The sequence below is a fragment of the Gastrolobium bilobum genome, unplaced genomic scaffold (assembly GCF_033153095.1).
Source record: "Gastrolobium bilobum isolate Gb01-03AN ecotype WA unplaced genomic scaffold, APGP_CSIRO_Gbil_v1 utg40325, whole genome shotgun sequence".
Lineage (NCBI taxonomy): Eukaryota > Viridiplantae > Streptophyta > Magnoliopsida > Fabales > Fabaceae > Gastrolobium > Gastrolobium bilobum.
In genome coordinates, this window is record NW_026897784.1 from 130743 (window position 1) to 151544 (window position 20802).

A 20802-nucleotide genomic window follows, 5' to 3' on the forward strand; every position below is an offset into this window, starting at 1 on the left:
ACCACTGGTAATCAATTGCAGCTTTGACTTACAAACAACTACTGTACCACTCTCCATTCTCTTCATTTTATGAGTTCTCCCAACTCCACTCTTGCCCTCTAACTTCAAATTTTTTTTATCATATTCAGTTAATCTAAAATTATTTTCACAAATAAATATTTAACACTTTCATAAAATGTTCTATGCAAAGTATAATTTTTCATTATTTTTTTTAATAAAATAATATTTGTACACAAATATATAAGTAAAAATGTAAACAAAATTTTAATATAAATAAAAATTTAGTTTTACTATCCTTCCCAAGATTCGTTGATAAAGGATGTCATTAAATTAAGATTTTCTCACCAAGAGTCATAATAGGACCATTCCTCACTGGAACTCTATTAAAACTAAAAAGAGCGATGGAAAAATTATATTCATACTAGTATTGAACAACTACTGTTATATATTTGAAAGTTAAACAATTGATTTTCTTTTACTACTATTGTTATAATAATATTTGTACTTATTATTATCCACAAAACTACCAATGTGAGCTTTATACTGTATGTTTCAATGCAAATTTGGATATACAACATGTTATACATCAATAGAATTTTTTTTTACTAATGCTTAGATGAAATTCTCTGTTGAAACATATTATTATCGCTGAAAATTTCATTTTTACTTATATTATGTTTATATTTTTATATTTATAAATATATATATATATATATATATATATAATAAAAATTTTGATGAAGGAAAAAGTTCGGCTCGCTAAGTATAATCCAACCCACTAAATTATAAGGTTTTGTGGGTTATGGCTAAAAAAGACCATACCTCAAAAAACCTTAATGGTTTAGGGTCAAATATAAGACTTTGCAGGCTAGCCTGCAGGCTTCAATCCATTTTGTAGCAAGTCTGAAGACTTAATGAGATAGCTCTAGTCTTGAATAAATGCATGGATCATGGGTTGTTTTGTTGCATATGTGAACTGTATTGATTTCCTTATGTAGTTCCTTATGACTATACGTGACCAACTAGCATGTAAACGACTATGCATGAGCCTGCCATGAGATTTGTAGATGTTTAATTGCACTTGGATGTATTTTGGTACTTGTAATACATGTTGAATTTGTACGTTAAATATATTTTTGCACTAACTACTGCAGTTGATCATTTGCTTGAGTTGTAATGTGTAACCACCCATGTCGACGTGGGCCTTCCAAGAACAATATACTCATTGGTACAATTTCTGGCCATAAATTTATATGGACAAGCTAAAAGGATTCATCATCTTTGTAAAGGATTAGTTGTCGACAAGAGACCAGAGGGACTCAAATAATTTCTATAGGACTTGAGAATCTATACAAGAATAAGGGGTTAGGAAGGAGTTCATGGATCCTATTTTATAGAAGAAAAATCCTAATTTTGGAAAAGCTTTCTATCGATCATTGAAGAATTATATGGTTTTCTTGCCCTTGACCGAAAGGTGTATAACAAGATGAAGCTATAGATTGGCACAAGAAAAAAATGAGAATAGTAGATCACTTTATCTTTCATTTAGTTTTGGGGGCACAAAGTGTTGCTAGTACTTTGTGTGCATTAAATGAGTTGGACTCATTAAAGGAGTTTAATCATATCAAGTTTAATCATGTCAGTGACTAAATGGGCCTATTAGGTCACACACATATCTTGTTTAATAGCATGAACTATCATATGGTTTTAGGCATATATTGTATATTGTGGATCTTGCATGATAAGATCAAGCAAGAATGACAAACGACATGTGTTTTGAACACTTGGGCTTGGACCCATATAGGCACAAGATAACTAGGGCTATGAGGTGCTAGTTACTTGCTCCAATACCCTAATATAATTTGATGAGAACAAATCTTATTTTGAATTTAAAATTTGAATTAGTTAAGGAATTTGGTGAGATTAAAACTTTTCCCAGTTTAAGTTTTGAATTTGACTTTGGATAGGATAAAAATTTGATAAGATATTATCTTAAGTTTAAAATTTTAATCAGTCAAAGGTTTGATCTTGATTTAAATTTTGAATTTGATTAAATTTAAGATTTGATGGGATAAAATCTTATCTTATGTTTGAAATTTGGAATTTTAATAAGATCACATCTTATCTTAATTTACATCTCAAGTACCATAGTTTGACTTGGTCAAACCCTTAGCCAAGATAAGGTAGGTAGTGCACGGTTTTTGAATTTAAACTAGGGGTTTTATTAATGTTATGTGACATGATATAAGTGAGTTTTCCAACACACACAATAATGGAGAGAGAAAAGTAGAATGATGAAAGAGAAAGAAAAATATGTGGACCCCACCTCTTTAATGTGTGTGTAGGAAAGTGAAGTTATGTTATGTAAAATAATAAACATAAAACCCTTAAACTAGATATGATACAAGATCACAACTAGTTTGAAATTAAAAATTAGACATATGATATATCCATATCATATTTCAAATTTTATAAGAGAAATGGGGCATTCATTATTAGATCATGTGTCTTAGGGTTCTTCTTTTAAGCATAACACATCCGTGAATCTTCACTCCTTTTCCATCTACCATTCTTGTGCCAAAAGCAAACCGAAAACTGTTGAATACATTTCCTCCAGCCACTGGACAACCTAGCAATCATTCAAGCATGGAGGATTCATAGAGAAGGAGTTCTCCCAAGCCATTGGAGCGATAATGTGGATCAATGTCCTAGCAATCATTCAAGCATGGAGGATTCATAGAGAAAGAGTTCTCCCAAGCCATTGGAGCGATAATGTGGATCGATGTTAGAGAGTGTTATACAACACGAAGAGTGATCCAAGTTTGTTGGAAATCATCAATGGACCCTAAAGTTATCAAAGCAAGGTATAACCTTTCCTACTTCATAAATTTGTTGAGTAGATCCTAAGATAGAGCATGATGCATGTAAAAGGTTTATATTATCCATATAAAACAAGAAAAGGTCTTTGTTTTTCAATCATGCTATTCGCGCTTAGTAAGATAAAGCTTAAACCCTTTTAACATTCATGTGGTATCACAAACTTGTTTAATACACCTAATTCATGGGATTTTTTTAGTTGAATATTAAAAGGATTTTTCAACATGTGAACAATTCTTGAATTGGGGTTTCTCTAAATTAATATTTTTTAAACAAAAAAAAATTAAATCTTTACATGATGAATGTTGAGATCATTCAGTTAAAGGCTTACTTACTGGTGAACACCTCTTCTTGTTTCAAATGACAATTAGGGGAGACACCTTGGTCCTAGGGAAAAATTTTGCAGACATGTTTTCTATCAAAAAATTTTGACGGAAATATGTTCTGTTGCAAATTTTGCTGAAAATATTATTCGTCAAAAAATTTAACAAAATGTTTTTGTCAAAATTTAGATTCTGTCAAGAATTTGGACGAAATTTTTTTACAGAAAACAAATATTTTTCGTTGGAAATTTTTATAGAAATATGTTCCGTCGAAGATTTGGATGGAAATATTTTTCGTCGAAAATTTTGACGAAGATATTTCCATAGAAACTTTCAACTGAATTTAGATTTTGTCAAGAAAATTTATGAAAGTTATTATGATCAAATCTTGTTTCGTCTTTAGTTTCAACGAAAAAAAAAAATTTGTCTCTATTTTTGGCAGAATATGATTTTTGTTCAAAATTCTGTCAGAAATATTTTTCGTCGATAAATTTTGTCGGTATTTGAGACTTTTCTAGTAGTGTCATATTTAAAAAATAATTCACCCTTATTTAGTTTTTTATTTTAATGCTAAGGGTGGATAAGTAATTTTAAATAGTTACCTCTCAAATCCCCAAATTGTAAGAACTTTAATTTTAAGGATGAGAAGAATTTTGGAGGATTTTACAAAAAATTTCAATTCCATGCTTCCATTTTTTTTAAACTCACAAATAAAAAAAAAGATATAAATAAAATTCTACACTTCCTTTCTTTTGCCTCCTAAAAGGTAACTCCGTAAAAAAGTATAGATTTTGGTGAATTTATTTTGCATTTGAGATTACTCGGCGGATTCATTTTATTTTTGGTACCCAATTGGTATCTTTAGTTTTTCTCATATGACAAGACTTTTTTTCAGGTTAAAATAAAATCTCTCATTTCTTTATTTTATTTATTTTGTTGCTATTATTTTTGTAGAACTTATTTGAAATTTGCCCTTGAGTTCATATATGCATTAAGACTGACAATGACCTCGTGGACATTGCTCCAATACAGTGAGTGGTTCGCACCGATTCAAGATCAGGGGATATTCTTCGTCGAAAGGGGTTGGGATTAATTTGGAATTGCATAGCGTGGGACCGAAGTTAGGACTCTTTTCAAGTTGACCCTTTTGGATTGGAGAGACAAAAGGGACATAGCGATCTTGAGAGCACCTTAAACAATGGGTTATACACGTTGAAGTTACAAGCGGTTTTTTTTTTTTTTAAATATTTTAATTAATTCATAGTTTCAAGAATAGTCCAATTCAGGACGAGTCCAGTATTGAAGTTTTAAACCCCTATTAAACATGAGGTTTTATAAAAGTTATGTTGTTAGAAACGTGATGATGTTATGTTATAGAGATTCGTTTTGCATGCCGTAGTATTTTTTTTTACTTCAAAAAATGCGGGTCCCACAAAATGTTGTGTGTAAGAAGCTTTTTATTGTCATGTTATATGATCAATGCAAATCCCTTAAATATGATACTTAGAAAGATCGAACATATGTTTTCACTTCAACTGGCTCAGCTCCCATGCATCAATTAAGCTAAGCCCATTTGGTTACAAGCGGTTTGTTAATGTGTATGATGGTGCTCTTAATATGGCTATGCACCTTGTGCCTCTCCTTCCCACTCTGATTCAATAGGGTTCACTCGCAAAGAGCCCTAACGTCTGTCCCATTGCTGGCAAACGCGATGAAGAGCAATATCAAGATGAGGATAGCCCGCAACAGCACCAAAACAAACTACATTTATATCTCATAAATATGAAGTAAGCTAAGAAAATTAAGAATTGCCTCTAAATCTATAAATGCTCATCGTCTCCCCTCTATCCAAGTATCTAACTATGGTTGCTTAACGTTGATTGACATGTGGCCTATGTAACACCCCGTATATATCCGGTAATGTTATCATATTATCGTATTAAGCAGCGTTTAATTAAAAATGCGGAATATCTTTTTCTTTTCAATTATGATGTCATTATCATTACCAACTTGCTTATTAATCAATTAATAAAACATCGCCTGCATGTAATTGCAATAAAACAGCTAATTGAAATACCTCATAACATAGATAATAAAAGTGTGGCTCTAGTCACGGAACTACAACAACGTAGACCGGACCATCTAACAGTTTATACAACTCCAATCTAAAGGTACTAACATAAAGTGTCATGGACAATCCCCATGCTCACTCAAATAAGGCAACACGCCCAACATCAGTCTCAACAACCACATAAACATAAATAGCGGAAAACATAAACAGCATCCATATCCAGTCATGGCAGCAATACAGCATAATATCATCAACTAAGCTCTGGCCTCCTGCCACCAGAGGCATCAGTCACCAAACTACCGGAACCTGAAATAAGCATTCCCCAAACGTGGGGTGAGATCTCTAAACAAGAAATCTCAGTAAGGCACGGGGTCCTCAAGGATCTTCCACCCCAAGCTCACTTACATGTGCAATATAAGTTTAAAAGCAGTTCATCAATATCATTTCTAAAATAGTGCAATGCAGCAGATAATCATTTCATGTGTGTCAATACTATTCTACTGGCCAGAGAAATGCAGGATTTACATACGCCAAATACCCACACTAGTGCAAGACGCTACTTGCATCCACCCCGGATCACCGTCTTGTATGACGCTGCATACTCAGGCTTACCGTCAAGATGGAACAACACATGCATATTAAAAGCCATTACACATAAAGCTCAACAGCATTTCAAATATCCAAAGCATGTAACACAGCATGCATATAACCACACCCCCATGGGACATGGTGAAACCACAACATGGCTAAACCGAGGACACAAAAGCTTACCTTGCAAGCTAACACCTAAAGCCAAGAGTCCACAGCTCAAAGTCCAAACACAGCAGATTCACAATCTGTTATGGACCAATACTATATCAATAATAATGCACCACAAGAATATAACTTAAGGACAACGCCTTTCCTTACATTTTACGTCTTAAGGCTCCACACCAAGCCATAAGCCCTTAATCACTTGATTCTGACTTAGTTCATTAGTTACAGAAGTTCAACTTCATCAATCTAGGGTCCACAAACCCCCAATAGCCTACTGTACACACAACACAACTACTATTCTACGAAATCCCAGAATATCCAGATATTCCTCGGGACCATATCCAGATATTTCACTGTACATATCCGGATATACAATATCCAGATATCCAGATTCCCATATCCGAATATCCAATATCCGGATATCCAAATCCCATATCCGGATATCACATATCCGGATACTTCTCGGGCACATATCCGGATATTTCACGACAGAATGCAGAAACTGCATTTCGTGAAGATATCCTTCCAAGGTTGGGTTTTTACCGATTTTAAACACTTAAACATGCATTTCTAGGTGTGTTTGACCAACCCCAACATTAAGTTATCATCTTTTAACCTTTACATGCATCAAGGTTCCATTTTTAAGCATAAAACTCATGATCAAAGGGTGGTACAACATACCAAGGCTCAAAACAGAGAAGCAAAGGCTCTTGGAGCTCCACACTCTGCCTCTCCAAGTTTGACTTGAAGGGTACACGAAAATGCTACCAAAGCTTGGCCCTTTCAACACAAAGGAAGCTCCTTGGAGCTTCACAAGCCAAGAACAAGACTCTCACCACCTCAACTCAAGAGGACAGCCCCTCCAACAATCACAAACAGCAACCCCCAACACAGAACAGGGTCAACAACACAGCCCCAAAGCTGCTCTCACTCACACCAAGTGTTTAGGAGAAGGATTTATGAAGGAAGTTGCCTCAGCTCAAGAAATGGAAGAGGAAAAACAATGGAACAGTACTCAGCAGTTGGCCAGCCCCAATACTCACGTAGAGAATGTGTTATGGCCTAGGGTTTTGTGCTAACAAGCCTATATATAGCCACTTAACATTTAAACACACAATATTAACTTTAATTGCTACGCTTAGCATTTTAATCCCAAACTTTGGAATCTGAAACTACCCATTTTTCCAAGAATTATCATATTTTTCTTATAATTTTCTGAGGACATTTCCGGTACGCGCTTTTCAAAGCCAGTACCGATTTCTACTACCAGTTCTCATTATTTGGACTTGAAACTCGTTTTACAAGTCCTACATATTATTATAGTAATTATCATGGACTTATTATAATTTTCCGGTATACTTTTTCGGTACGCATTTATATCGACTAGCAGAACCGGTATCTGCACTTTTCTTCCGAAAAGCGACTTTCAGCATTATTACTCACTTACTAATATTATTAAAGCCTCATAATAATTATTAGGGTCAATTATGAAATCATTTCCTATTTTCTCATAACTTATTAATTAAATTCCTTAATTAACGGTGCGGGTTCTTATATTCACCCCACCTTTTTAGGATTTTGACCTCAAAATCAGAAACATACCTGGTCGAAACTCGGGGTACTGCGGGAGAAGCTCGTCCTCACGCTCCCAAGTACACTCCTCAGGAGTTCTTCCAGCCCACTGCACTTTGACCATCGGAATGATCTTGCTCCTCAGCTGTTTCTCGCCACGATCGAGAATCTTTAGTGGTCCGACGGGAGTCTTTAGGTTCTCCCGAACCTCCATATCATCCGGTTGCACTACGTGCGACGGATCTGCTACGTACCTCCGAAGCCGAGACACGTGAAACACGTCGTGGATGTTAGCCAGGTTCGGAGGCAAGGCAAGCCGGTAGGCAACAGGTCTTACTCTACCAAGAATCTGGAATGGCCCAATAAACCGCGGGCTCAGCTTCCTCACTCCGAGTGCCCGTCCAACACCGGTGACAGGTGAAAGTCTCACAAACACGTGCTCACCCTCACTGAACTCCAGTGGACGATGCTTGACATCGTAGTAGCTCTTCTGACGATTCTGCGCCTGCTTCAGCTTTTCCCTAATCATCTGGATCTGCAGGGTGGTATCTTGAACAAAGTCCAAGCCAAACAACTCACGATCCCCAACCTCAGACCAGCAAGTAGGTGTACGACACCTCCTACCGTAGAGCGCCTCGTAGGGTGCCATGTCCAGGCTAGCATGAAAACTGTTGTTATACGAAAACTCCACCAATGGAAGGTACCTATCCCATGCCGAGCCCTGCTCCAACGTGCAAGCCTGCAACATGTCCTCCAAGGTCTGGATAGTCCGCTCAGTCTGTCCATCATTCTGAGAGTGATAGGCTATACTCAGTCTCCACTGCGTACCAAAAGCTCCCTGCAGCGCCTCCCAGAACCGAGATGTGAACTTCGGGTCCCTATCACTAATGATACTCTCGGGCACCCTGTGAAGCCTCACGATCTCGCGAACATACAGCTTGGCCAACTGCTCTGTAGTGAAGCTTACATTCACTGGAAGAAAATGGGCAGACTTTGTCAATCTGTCCACAATGACCCATATCAAGTCACAGCCAACCCAAGTCTTCGGTAAACCCACAACGAAGTCTATGGAAATGCTCTCCCATTTCCACTCTGGAATCTCAAGAGGTTGAAGTTTACCAGACGACTTCTGGTGTTCAATCTTCACCTTCTGGCAGATCAAACACTTGGACACATACACAGCTATGTCCTTCTTCATTCCTGGCCACCAGAAATTTCTCTTCGGGTCTTAGTACATCTTTGTAGCACCAGGATGAACAGTAAACTGCCCCTTATGGGCCTCTGCCATAACCTCTTCGGTCAAGGGACCTCGAGGAATCACAACACGCTTCTGAAACAACAAAAATCCATCCTCATTCCAAGACACACCGTCTTGGTTCTTCACGTAGTCGAGACACTCTCTCTGCACTTGCGCCTCTTGGATCTTCTCCATAAGCTCATTCCTGACTCTCACAGTCTCCATATCGAGAAGTGAACCCCCAAACAAGGTGGTCACCTTCAGATCTCGAAACTTCTCTATGAGGTCGAAGTCACCCATCGTCAAACTGGATAGACTCACAGATTTCCGACTCAAAGCATCAGCTACCACATTGGCCTTGCCAGGATGGTACTTCAACTCAAAGTCGCAATCCTTCAGAAACTCCATCCATCTTCTCTGCCTCATGTTCAACTCTTTCTGATCAAACAGATACTTCAAGCTCTTGTGGTCACTGAACACCGCAAACTGCATGCCAAACAGGTAGTGCCTCCAAATCTTGAAAGCAAACACAATCGCAGCCAACTCCAAATCATGAGTCGGGTAGTTCTCCTCATGAGGCTTCAACTGCCTCGAAGCAAAAGCAACAGCTCTACCAGACTGCATCAACACACAGCCCAGCCCCTTTCCAGAAGCATCACAGTAAAGCTCAAACTGCTCCTCAGGATCAGGAAGGATCAACACAGGTGAAGAAGTCAATCTCTCCTTCAACTCCTGAAAGCACGCCTCACACTCGTGAGTCCACACAAATGGAGTCTTTTTTCGGGTAAGGCGAGTCAAAGGGAGAACCATCGTGGAGAAACCCTTGATGAACCTCCGATAGTAACCTGCCAAACCTAAGAAGCTCCTCACCTCCGTAACTGTCTTGGGCCTCTCCCAATCCAGTACAGCCTCAATCTTGTTGAGATCCACTGCAACTCCATTTGCTGAAATCACATGCCCCATAAACTTGACTGATTTGAGGCAAAAATCACACTTAGAAGGCTTAGCATAAAGCTTTTTCTCCTTCAGCACTTGCAGAACAATCCTCAGATGCTCCGCATGCTCCTCCTCAGTCTTGGAGTAAATCAGAATGTCATCAATGAAGACGATCACAAACTGATCCAGATACGGTTGGAAAATCCTGTTCATGTAATCCATGAACACTGCCGGCGCATTGGTGAGTCCGAACGGGATCACAAAATACTCAAAGTGACCGTATCTCGAACGAAACGCGGTCTTAGGGACATCCTCCGGCTTCACCCGAATCTGATGGTATCCGAACCGGAGATCAATCTTAGAATACACACAAGCACCCCTGAGCTGATCCAACAGATCATCAATCCGAGGAAGGGGATACTTGTTCTTGATTGTCACCTTGTTCAACTGCCTGTAGTCGGTGCACAATCGCATTGTCCCATCCTTCTTCTTCACAAAGATGACCGGTGCTCCCCAAGGAGACACACTCGGCCGGATGAAATCTTTCGCCGAAAGATCCTCAATATCCTTCTTAAGCTCAGCCAACTCCGGTGGCGACATCCGATATGGAGCTAAAGAAATCGACCCCACACTAGGCAACAAGTCAATGGAGAACTCTATATCTCGCTGTGGCGGAAACTCAGGAATCTTCTCAGGAAACACCTCAAGGAACTCCCCCACCACAGGAATGCCAGTGATATCCTCTTGTGTCCCACTCACCAAACCTCCCAACATGACATAACCAAATGCCCCTGCTCTCAAGGCCTTCCTAGCCTGCAGCAATGAAATATATGGCGAAGAACTAGCTGTGGAATCACACGGAGACATCACCACACGCTTTGCACAGTAATCAATCAGTGCACATTTTCTAGACAACCAATCCATGCCCAGAATAATCTCAAGGTTGGCCATCGGCAATCCTATCAGATCTACTGAGAACTCACGACCATCCCACTGAAACGCTACATCGCGATGAACAGTGGTAGAATCACAAACTTCTCCGGTGGCGGTAGTCACCCGCAACGGTGGAGAAAGCACAGACATGGGCAACTCAAGCCCCAAAGCAATCGGGGTAGCAACAAACGAATGTGTAGCCCCGGAGTCAAACAATGCATCAGCAACAATACCACCAATAGACACAGTACCTCTAACAAAGTTCGGAGCGCGGTCCGACTGTTGCCTATCCAAGGTGTACACACACCCAACAGAAGGTGGCACTGCAGGTGCCAAAGTAGAAGCCATCGGAACCATCTGCAAAGGAACTGCCTGAACAGCTGCAGCTCTCGCCGTCGACGACAGACAGTCTCTAGAGAAATGGCCCTCCTTGCCACACAGGAAACAAACCAACTGCCCCGAAGCACAACGTCCCACATGCTCCTTTCCGCATCCTGCACATCTCGGAGTGGAAGGAGGCCTAGCAAAACTCCCCTGCTGTGAAGCAGTCTTCTTGAACTGATCAGGCGCCTGCCTAGTCGCCAACTGTTTACCATTGCCCTTCCCAGCAAACCTCTTGTCTTTCCAGGACATAGAAACAGGAGTGGAACCAACAGTCCCCTTGGTCTCTTCGACCTTGGCCCTCTTGGCCTTACTCGCTATGCAGACATCCTCAATGTCCTTACACTGCTGAACCAGTGTACCAAAATCCCTCGAAGCGGCTCCAGCTAAATGCTCAGCAATCACCTCACTAAGTCTCCTACGGAACTTAGTAGCCAGAAACATCGGAGTAGGAGGAACCATCCTGAAGTGTGCAAACTTCACCAGCTCATTAAACTTGGCCAAGTACTCGTCAACAGACATCGAGCCCTGAACCAATCTATCAAACTCCCCATGTTTTCTCTCCTGCGCATCATAGGGAAAGTATCTACCCAAGAAACACTCCTAAAAGAATGGCCATGTTAAAACACGACCCTGCACCTCATAAGCACGAGAGGTGTTCGTCCACCACTCATGGGCATCACCCTCCAGCATGTAAGTCGAGAACATCAGCTTCTGCGGATCTGTACACTGCATGACCCGAAATATCTTGTCCAGCGACTCCAGCCATCTAGCAACAACAATAGGATCCAAAGACCCCTCAAACACAGGTGGCTTATGCTTCCTGAAAGCATTCAGCCGACGGTCTATCACATCACGATCCTCAGCAGGCTCTACAAGAGTCTCCCTCATCTCAGCGACATGAGCAGCACTGCCAATGTGACTCAGGCTCTCATCCTGAACACTAGGTGGAGGCGGCGGCGGTGGCGGTGGTGCCTGGCCTACAGCAGGACCAGCCCTCATCTCCTCCAACATGACTCTCATCATCGTCATGTTCGCCATCCTGTTCGCCTCGAGGACATCCTCAGCGGTCCTCCGGTTCGCTTCACGAACCTCTTCTGCGGCTATCCGGTTCGCCTCGCGAACAACATCCATCATTGTTGCGTTGGCCAATCTAGTGGCCTCCTGATCGGCTAACCTAGCCGCCTGCATCTCAGCCAATGCAGTCAGGATAGGATCGGGTTGATCCTCAGAAGTCTCTCGTGTTCTCCCGGACCTTACCATGACTCTGCACAAGTTACACAAATTATGAGTTGATCAGGCCCACGCAGTGTGATTACATATGCATTATTATAACAAAATTCGACGGAGTAAACACACAAGACAGACACAACCAAACTTCTAGCTATTGCAATACATACAGGTTTTTCCCTCGAACCATTGCTCTGATACCATAAATGTAACACCCCGTATATATCCGGTAATGTTATCATACTATCGTATTAAGAAGCGTTTAATTAAAAATGCGGAATATCTTTTTCTTTTCAATTATGATGTCATTATCATTACCAACTTGCTTATTAATCAATTAATAAAACATCGTCTGTATGTAATTGCAATAAAACAGCTAACTGAAATACCTCATAACATAGATAATAAAAGTGTGGCTCTAGTCACGGAACTACAACAACATAGACCGGACCATCTAACAGTTTATACAACTCCAATCTAAAGGTACTAACATAAAGTGTCATGGACAATCCCCATGCTCACTCAAATAAGGCAACACGCCCAACATCAGTCTCAACAACCACATAAACATAAATAACGGAAAACATAAACAACATCCATATCCAGTCATGGCAGCAATACAACATAATATCATCAACTAAGCTCTGGCCTCCTACCACCAGAGGCATCAGTCACCAAACTACCAGAACCCGAAATAAGCATTCCCCAAACGTGGGGTGAGATCTCTAAACAAGAAATCTCAGTAAGGCAAGGGGTCCTCAAGGATCTTCCACCCCAAGCTCACTTACATGTGCAATATAAGTCTAAAAGCAGTTCATCAATATCATTTCTAAAACAGTGCAATGCAGCAGATAATCATGTCATGTGTGTCAATACTGTTCTACTGGCCAGAGAAATGCAGGATTTATATACGCCAAATACCCACACTACTTGCATCCACCCCAGATCACCGTCTTGTATGACGCTACATACTCAGGCTTACCGTCAAGATGGAACAACACATGCATATTAAAAGCCATTACACATAAAGCTCAACAACATTTCAAATATCCAAAGCATGTAACACAGCATGCATATAACCATACCCCATGGGACATGGTGGAACCACAACATGGCTAAACCGAGGACACGAAAGCTTACCTTGCAAGCTAACACCCAAAGCCAAGAGTCCACAGCTCAAAGTCCAAACATAGCAGATTCAGAGTCTGTTATGGACCAATACTATATCAATAATAATGCACCACAAGCATATAACTTAAGGACAACGCCTTTCCTTACGTTTTACGTCTTAAGGCTCCACACCAAGCCATAAGCCCTTAATCACGTGATTCTGACTTAGTTCATTAGTTACAGAAGTTCAACTTCATCAATCTAGGGTCCACAAACCCCCAATAGCCTACTGTACACACAGCACAACTACTGTTCTACGAAATCCCAGAATATCCGGATATTCCTCGGGACCATATCCGGATATTCATTGTACATATCCGGATATCCAGATTTCCATATCCGAATATCCAATATCCGGATATCCAAATCCCATATCCGGATACTTCTCGGGCACATATCCGGATATTTCACGACAGAATGCAGAAACTGCATTTCGTGAAGATATCCTTCCAAGGTTGGGTTTTTACCGATTTTAAACACTTAAACATGCATTTCTAGGTGTGTTTGACCAACCCCAACATTAAGTTATCATCTTTTAACCTTTACATGCATCAAGGTTCCATTTTTAAGCATAAAACTCATGATCAAAGGGTGGTACAACATACCAAGGCTCAAAACAGAGAAGCAAAGGCTCTTGGAGCTCCACACTCTGCCTCTCCAAGTTTGACTTGAAGGGTACACGAAAATGCTACCAAAGCTTGGCCCTTTCAACACAAAGGAAGCTCCTTGGAGCTTCACAAGCCAAGAACAAGACTCTCACCACCTCAACTCAAGAGGACAGCCCCTCCAACAATCACAAACAGCAACCCCCAACACAGAACAGGGTCAACAACACAGCCCCAAAGCTACTCTCACTCACACCAAGTGTTTAGGAGAAGGATTTGTGAAGGAAGTTGCCTCAAAGCTCAAGAAATGGAAGAGGAAAAACAATGGAAAAGTACTCAGCAGTTGGCCAGCCCCAAGACTCACGTAGAGAATGTGTTATGGCCTAGGGTTTTGTGCTAACAAGCCTATATATAGCCACTTAACATTTAAACACACAGTATTAACTTTAATTGCTACGCTTAGCATTTTAATTCCAAACTTTGGAATCTGAAACTACCCATTTTTCCAAGAATTATCATATTTTTCTTATAATTTTCTGAGGACCTTTCCGGTACGCGCTTTTCAAAGCCAGTACCGATTTCTACTACCAGTTCTCATTATTTGGACTTGAAACTCGTTTTACAAGTCCTACATATTATTATAGTAATTATCATGGACTTATTATAATTTTCCGGGATACTTTTTCGGTACGCATTTATATCGACTAGCAGAACCGGTATCTGCACTTTTCTTCCGAAAAGCGACTTTCAGCATTATTACTCACTTACTAATATTATTAAAGCCTCATAATAATTATTAGGGTCAATTATGTAATCATTTCCTATTTTCTTATAATTTATTAATGAAATTCCTTAATTAACGGTACGGGTTCTTACAGCCTAAAGGTATGAAATTAAATATTTAAAGCCATTTAAAGTCATCCATAATTTCTCTTACTATTCTTTTATTCTTGGATACATTAGAATACCTTAAAACACAATATTCTTGGTGTTCAATGTAGTGTTCGTGTTGTGAAGTCACACAAGGAAGGTCCTAAAATTCATTCAATCCCAATACACGTGAATGATTTTAAATTACATCTATAGTAGTTTGAAGCATGCAACTTCAGGTTAGTTAGCCTATGGCCAATTACAACTTGGGTTGGATTGTGACACAGACTTTATAGCCTACAAATTTGGTATCTTTGGTGTGCCTCTGTTCTATACTCAATTCCTCTGGTTTTTTACACTACATAAATGCAGAATTTACTTATTGATTGGTTCTCATCACTCTCGTGTTAGAGTATTGATTTATTCTCGTATCATTGCATAGAATAACATTTTGAAAGGGCTCTTTATGGAATTTCAAAGCTCTTATCTGTCTTTGTTATTCGTTGACCTTATTTCCAAAATCCCACAACCAAACTTCTTTGGAAACAGAATTTGAGTATTATTAAGGAACATTAGACCGTTAAGCAAATAAAGAAGACTTAATTAGAGGAGAAATGGCTTAGCATCTGAGGGAGATTAATATTTATGAGTATCAAAAAGAAAAGTGGCTTTCACTATTATAACTCCTGAATATTATTATAGTAGTCAACACCAGTCAACAACCAGTTAGTTAGCTATCAGTCATCAATATTTGATTAATGCAAGATTCTTAAGATCTTAATGAAGTAATACTGCAAGATTCTCAGGATCCTAATACTGAAATTATGGACAAAAGAAGAATATAAGGCCATGGAGATGCTCTATGTACACTATTGTCACATGTGAAGAGTACTTACAGTACAATCCCTCCTATTATTAAAACATTGCATGAGGTTAAAGCAGATTCTATGTTATCTGAGGTCGGTCAAAGTTTTGATCATAAATAAAAGTTGTTGTATACCAAATAAGGTACAACAAAAATGATGGACGGGAGTAAAAGTTTCTGTGTATTATGCATAAGTTATGGGTGTATAATATATCTCATGTAACGCGTGTGCCTTGTGTAAATTATTAAAATGTGAGTTTTGGGTCTGCATAAGAATTCTTCTATGTACAGAGTTTCTCAACTCGTATAATCAAACTGAAATAAGAATGTGAGTTTTCTTGTACTTCTCATGTTTGTTTTAACAGTTTTCCTCTTCCTAAAAACCAGAATCATTATGTTCATATAATAGACGCCTACAGAGATGCTAGTATACTCTTGACTATGTGAATGGAAATTCAAGTACAGATGGGATAAAGTCACAAAATGGTTAGGAATTAACTTAGTGAACATATGGTAAACGGAGTGACTTATACAAAGGTATAATCATAAGTTATTATATCTTATAGAACAGTGTATATAACTTTAATGTAATTTGTGCAACAAAATCTAGAAAAATACTGCAATTTAAAACTTTTTTTACAGCACATGAAACGGACAAATATACATATAGTCCACTCACATTGTATATATATCAACACATGATAAGCAAAAGCACACCTTTCCTCATTCACACATATATAAATAGAGATAGAAAGACACACACACACACATGGTATATATATCAGCACATGATAAGCAAAAGCACACCTTAAAAACAAGAATATTAATACAAGAATTTTGAATATTTTTTGTGGCCAACCCTTCTGGAAAAGCGCTTTGGAAGCAACTTCTTGCAAGTCTTGAGAGCCCGCTTCACCCTGTATCTAATAGCCATATAAATGGGGAATTGCATCAACCCAAATACTGAAACAGGAAGGAACGTGACACAGTATATCAAACTTGTGGTCCATTGGTTGTTCTCCAACCTAATGGTAAGCAAGATTGTGGAACTAAATGCCAACATTGTGATGGTCAGTGACAAGAACAACAATGCAAATCCCATTGTCAGCTTTCGAGGCAGGTATTACAATATGTCATTTTTATTCTTTGTATTTTTTCATTTATTTTCTCTTTTGGTTAATGACCACGTTCACCCATTCTGTTCTGCTTAGTGGCCACGTCAGCTGGTTTGTTATAACAGAATGGCTACTACCATCTTCAGCTACATGTATATATCTCACCATTCCTTTTGTATACAGTGACAGAGCTAATGAATATACAACATCTTTTCGTTTTCTTCTTCTTGCAAATACTGGTTTGGCACTATTAACATGGTATCAGATAATTCCTGATGGCTCGCGGCACCAATCGCCCTCCGCCTTCTTCCGATCATTCCTCATCTTCATCCCCTATCATGGAGGATGCATCTAGCCCGTACTCTCTGCAGAGTAGTGACCACCCTGGTCTCGTTCTTGTGACCCACACTCTTGATGGCACAAATTATAGTTCCTGGAGTCGAGCAATGCTATTAGCTCTCACTGCCAAGAACAAATCCTGCTTCACCGATGGTTCTGTTTCTCGCCCTCAAAATACAGAGCTCCTTTTTTCGGCATGGAACCGTTGCAACTCCATGGTCATTTCTTGGATCCTTAATTCTGTATCCAAAGCCATCGCTGATAGTTTGGTTTATTTCCCAAATGCATATGATATTTGGGAGGATTTGCGTACTCGGTTTCAGCAAGCCAATGGTCCACACATTTTTCAACTGAAGCAAGAGATCTCTTCTCTTCATCAAGGGTCACTTGACGTCAATTCGTACTACACCAGGCTTAAAACCCTATGTGATGAACTTCAAGCATACATTCCCACGCCACCGTGTACCTGTGGTGGTTTACGGCAGGTCACCATTTCCCAACAACAACACGACGCTCTTCAGTTCCTCATGGGGCTCAATGAGTCATTTTCTTCAGTGCGAGCACAGATCCTCCTGATGGATCCACTTCCTTCAATTGCTCGCGTTTTTTCTCTTGTGCTCCAAGAGGAACGACAGCGCCAAATCAATGTTACCATCCATGCTGCTCCTGAGACGCCTCTTCTGAACTCAATATCAACATCAAACACTGCTCCTTCTCCGGCGACGGCTGCCGCCGCCACCACACTCCGCCGTTCCAAACCCTTCTGTACCTACTGCCATGCTCAAGGCCACATCCGAGACAAATGTTTTCGTCTCCACGGATTCCCCCCTGGGTACAAGCCCAGGATTAATAGGCCCACTTATTCCACACACACGGCCCAAACTCCCAATTTTCCCCCAGCCCATACCAATTCATCTGTCTCTTATTTGCCTCAATCCCACCACGTGAACCCTAGTTCCTCTTTCCCCAATTTTTCTCCACCGTCATCAGCCACGATCACACAATCCCAATATGCGCATCTCGTTTCGCTCCTCCATCAGAATTCTGCTACTTCGCCTGCTCCTTCTTCCGCATCTGTCATTGATTCTTCTCCATCTGTAGCCAGCTTCAACGGTAAGCGTTTCCCTCTTTTTCCTGAATCTTGTTGGATACTGGATACTGGGGCCACACACCACGTATGTTACTCATCACGTTTGGTTTCTGGTTCCCCTCTTCTTCCTTCTTCCACTGTTCCTGTTGTTTCTTTTCCCAATGGGTCGACCGTTCCAGTAACTGGCTCCACTTCTCTAACACTTTCTTCTTCGTTAATTCTTCAAAATGTCTTGTTTGTTCCATCTTTTACTTTCAATCTTTTATCCATTAGTGCTCTTACTCACGATTCCAAACTTGTTGCTAATTTTTCTGATTCTCATTGTGTCATACAGGACCCCCTCACAGCCACGACGATTGGGATTGCTAAGCGTTGTGGAGGTCTCTATGTTTTAGATATTTGTTCCCTTATTTCCCAGTCTTGTGTCCCCCCTTCCCTTTGTTCTGTTATAAATAAGTCTGACTCTGAGCTCTGGCATGCTCGTTTAGGTCATCTGTCATTTTCTGTTTTAAATTCTATGAAAAACATCTTGCATACTTCTGATACTCTTAATGCATCTCATTTTTGTAATATCTGTCCTCTGGCCAAACAGAAACGTTTGCCTTTTATTTCAAATCCACAATTATCTCCAACATCATTTACTCTTATTCACTGTGACATTTGGGGTCCTTTTCACCCAATTTCTGTTGAGGGATCCAAGTATTTTCTTACTATTGTTGACGATGCATCTCGTTTTACATGGACTTATTTTTTAAAATGCAAATCTGATTTTCGTTCTGTTTTTCCTAACTTTTTCAATCTGATATTAAACCAATATAACATTGCCATTAAAGCTGTCCGGTGTGATAATGCACCAGAGTTCATGTTGCATGATTTTTTCTCCTCTAAAGGCATTACGGTCTATCACTCTTGTGTTGATAGACCACAGCAGAATTCTGTAGTAGAGCGCAAACATCAGCACATTTTGAATGTTGCTCGCGCATTGCATTTCCAATCCCACATCCCACTTGAATATTGGCAGGATTGTGTGCTAACGGCTGTTTACCTCATAAACAGAACCCCCTCCCCTCTATTATCTCACAAAACCCCTTTTGAAATTTTATCCCACAAGGTTCCCACATATGCCCATCTCCGTATATTTGGCTGCCTTTGCTATGGGTCCACACTTCCTAAATCCAGACACAAATTTTCCCCTAGGGCCACCCCTGCTGTTTTTTTGGGTTATCCTCCTGGCTATAAAGGGTACAAACTCCTAGACCTTACCTCTAACCGCACTTTCATCTCAAGAGATGTTCATTTTGTTGAAACAGTTTTTCCACTTGCTAGTTCTTCTTCTCCTGATTCACCATTTCCCATATACCCACCCACTACTGCCTCTTCCTCCACTCCTCTGGCCATTCGTCCAGCTAGACCTAAAAAGCCCCCTGGACACTTAGCAGATTACATATGTTCCTCATCTACAGCACATCCCCTTTCCCATTTCCTTTCCTATTCCAAACTATCCCCCACATATTCTGCCTTTGTAAACTCTCTCACTGTCCACTTTGAACCATCTACATACTCTGAGGCTTCTCAGCTCCCTGATTGGCAGTCAGCAATGAATGCTGAATTATTGGCTCTGAAAAATAATCACACTTGGACTGTTGTCTCACTTCCCCCTGGTAAGCATGCTGTTGGATGCAAGTGGGTTTACAAGGTCAAATACAATGCTGATGGTTCTGTTGAAAGATTTAAGGCCCGTTTAGTTGCTAAAGGATTCACACAACAAGAGGGAGTAGATTTCTCTGAAACTTTTTCCCCAGTAGCCAAGCTCACCTCAGTTCGGGTTATTCTAGCACTAGCTGCCCTCAACAATTGGCATCTCATACAATTGGATGTCAACAATGCTTTTTTGCATGGAGATCTACTTGAAGAGGTCTATATGACACTACCACCCGGCTATCATGGACAGGGGGAGTCCCTTCCAAATGCTGTATGTCGTTTACACAAATCACTTTATGGACTCAAGCAAGCCTCCAGGCAATGGTTTGCCAAATTTTCTTCTACCTTGGTCTCTCTTGGCTTCATTCAATCACAGGCTGATTACTCTCTGTTTGTCAAAAATTCTGCTTCTCATTTTACAGCCATGTTGGTATATGTAGATGATATTCTTGTGGTATCTAATAATTTCTCTGAGGTGCAGAATATAACATCTCTCTTGGACAGCAAATTTCACCTAAAGAATCTTGGCCCTGCTAAATATTTCTTGGGTTTGGAGGTAGCTCGTTCTTCAAAGGGCATCTCCCTCTGCCAACATCACTATGCTCTAAATATTCTTCAAGATTCAGGCTTATCTGGTTGCAAACCAAAATTCACTCCCCTTGAAGTTAACTCCAAGTTGTCCCTACATGATGGAGATCCTCTTCCTGATCCTACTGTCTTTCGAAGGCTTG